This window comes from Lactuca serriola, chromosome 5 (genome assembly GCF_051521515.1).
Source record: "Lactuca serriola cultivar US96UC23 chromosome 5, Lser_US96UC23_V15, whole genome shotgun sequence".
NCBI classification, from domain to species: Eukaryota; Viridiplantae; Streptophyta; class Magnoliopsida; order Asterales; family Asteraceae; genus Lactuca; species Lactuca serriola.
Window position 1 is genome coordinate 130606623 of NC_136412.1, and position 3681 is coordinate 130610303.

The window sequence follows — 3681 nt, forward strand, 5'->3', positions numbered from 1 at the left end:
GTGACTCGATGATGTTTTTAAAGAATGTTTTTTTATTTGTTATGTCAAAATGAAATTTATGGTATTGAAAATTCGGATGTTACACTTCTTCTAAATAAAACTTGAGAGATCACTCAGAAACCCCCAACTGCCAACAAGCAACCCACAAATCGGAGACTCTCAGGGCTGTAAACACTGAATCGATTCTATCAATATGCTTCCCAAGATCAGAACCCATCATATCTGAATTTCAGAATCTATAATCTAGGACTGACATTTATTCGTTCCTTCAATCCACCCCTTGCCTTTGTCTATGATCACTGCCAAAACACATGAAAAAGGAACTCAAACACATCAATTGCGAATTTCTATCAATTTCCAATCCATAAGATGTATCATAATGCTTAAATAAACCCTTAACTCCCTATCACGCCATTTCAAACCAATGCTCTTATGAGCAAGATGAGAAATCCAAGAATTTTCACATTTGCCTCCAACCGTTATGCACTCAGATGTACCCCCACCTGGAAAATCACTTCATACATGTAGAAAGAACTTCATGATTTGAAACTTCATAACTGATACCCAACCTTGGTAACCAAATCAACTAATAAAAGCTTGCGAACAAATGGAACTTATAATGCAAACACTCCGCAGAGACTTTCTAATGCATGGCTAATACTCCCAACCACTCTTAAGTGCTCACTTTATTCAAAACAGCTGATTTGTGAGTCTCCTGACTTCCATCAATGGGCCAACACCGCAAGTACTACAAGCAGAAGAAATCAACAATCATGATCACTATGCCCATAGCTTATTTTTGGAAAATTCACGACCGGCACACGACGCCTAAAGATACTCAACCTCATTCCACCGCCTTCCAGGAACCCAAACAATGCTAACCGAGTGCATCAAAGCGATACACTTTTACCACGTACAATTCCTTTCACGGAACAACTACTACCAATGAAAAACCCTATGAAATCATGGTCTCACATGATCCGAGAATAGGATAAACTATCATACTCTTGATCCAATTCAAAGGCTATAACCTAAAAAGAGCCATGCATATAATTCGAAACAAGTTCTCCATTGACATCTTGAGTAGCTTATATATACCCCTCTCAACAATATCTAATGAACTTACCCCAATACACACCCTTAGGGAACCCATAACCTGATCCAAAAAAAAGGGGGGGAGGGTAAATATCAGAGTTCAAATGAAATGAAAACCTCAATCATTAGCAGAAGACATCCTCACGATCGATTGAAACAAGATCCCATACTTGATTGAAACTGAACAGAGTCCACCAATATATAACTAGCTCGAGAAGACTCCCAAGGTGATCTCGAATGCTACCAAACTTGAGCCTGCTATGAAAAAAATTTCCACACCATAATTGAGGGTAAACATGATCAGAGGCCAAAGAAACAGAAAACATATTGTGCTTGATGATGGGCTGGCACATATATTGAACTTCAACTATCACAACTTGACACTTTCGGAGAACCCCAACTTGATGATGAACGAAACGACCAATGGTTGAGGACGCGTTGACACTAAATCCCATGAACAAAAACCCATACAAAGCTAAATGTACCTAACTCTAAAACTGATTTCCAAATCGCCATCTTCCCAAGCTACACTATAAATAGCAATCCATCCAACGAGCTGACAATTCCCTCAGTAACCGATACTCAACGTGAGTGATCCTAGTGGCTCCTTATCTATTCATTGGCATCCGAAAAGGAACCAATGGATGCAACGAGCTCCTTGACCAACTTCTTTATGCAAAGAGACGACTTATAGATCTCTTGAATACGTACATTCGATAGCCACTTAGTCTACACACCTAACTTGACCAAATCTTGGACCGAGATCCTACATACCCGCACCGTAGATCCCTATGAGCCATTCTTCCAACATCACAAACTCGAACAGATTGATGATCCACCAAGCAGAATACCCATTTCTTCCCCACTTAGCATTCAAACTACCACCCACTAGTGTTTCAAACCAAACCATCTCTCAAACCAACTCGACCTAGTACAAACCCTCCCTGACTCTTGGAATGTATAACACACATAGGATGATCTTCCAAATAAGGGTCAAGGAAACCCTAAGAAATTCTGAACCTCAGATGAAGACCTTAAAAATTTTCTAATCATAACCACCTTTAACTTTAAGGATTTCATGGAAATACATAACCAAAACACCAATTTTGCTATCCAAAATAAACATTTATTGTCTGCAAATCCCAACTATCAATCCTAGTACCTGACCTATCTATATCAAAGGAGAACAAACCCTTGATCGCATGACTATGCATCCATACCACATTAATCCTCCTGTGTATTCCCACGTTGCCATACTATTGTCAAACATTACAACCAACTAGCCCCATGCTGGGTTTACATCTCAACTCTATAAGACACAACATAGCTCACTCCTTCTGGGAAAACTGTCAAGATGTAACCCTCTCCATAGATAGCGACACTCTAACCCATCTGTCAACCACTCACCTTCCAGCTGAAATCCTTAAACCAATCATAATAATCATTTCCTTCTTGAGTCCCGCGACTCAAAGGCATGACCTCGAGTAAGGCCTTTGAAACCTAAAAACCAACAAACACACCAAGGTCTTCATCATTCAAACCCAAACTGACATTGCCACTGAGGCCCAAAAGAACTACCGAACCCATACTCATGCGTGAACCACCATAACCAAAAGGTCAGCATATATAGAGCCACTACCACGAATCATGGTATCAAACTATGCTATCTTCCTTATTAACCCTTAGAATCCCTGAAGTTTTCCTTGATTCGAGTATGGATCCTGTGCTTCTTGTAGTACTAGCCTAATACTACCTTCCACACTTTCCTCAAGAATCATCTCGGGTTCTCTAATTCACATACTCATAATAATACTCCCAATACTTGCTCAAGAGCGCAACAACCACATTAAAATACTTCCTAGGTTCTCCTAGGACTCCCTACCTCCTCTAACATCAACTGATGAAGGACCCCTACTAATTTTAGCTAACCATTTCATGAATACAATTACATACAACAAAGCTTAAATAATCTTTCGACTAAAGGACTCAACCCTACAAAGGTTGGAAGAAGACAAGAGCTACAAAATAGACCCAAATCCTTGAATCTAAGATTATTTAACCTTCATAGCATGTAATTTAATGAATTCATTTGATAGTTAGCTCACATCAATGTGAGTCCCACAAACTACAAAGTAAGTAGCATTGGAGCAACGAAGTCGACTGTCACTAAGACGTAATAAAATCAGACAGATCTTCATATGAAATTCGCGATGTCTAAATCCCAACATCTCGAATACACATTTATCCTGACCTCACTCTCTCAAGGGTGGTTAATAATTCTTACGCTGACCGTCCATGAACTACACATACTCATGAAACTTCCACCAACCCCACAGCAACTCGTGCATGCTAATCATACATAATGTTGGATCCCATAGACAGACGAATACTTGACTCAACCCTAAGCCCTTAATTAGACAGGAATATAAATTAAAGCTAAATCAAACATTCTCAGACCATAGAGTCTTTGTGATGTACAACTATGATGTACACACCAAGCAACTACAGTAATAATGTCAATTTCATATAAGAAAGAACCCTAATTAAGCTATCAAGCATTATATAATCATGCAATTCTACCATGCA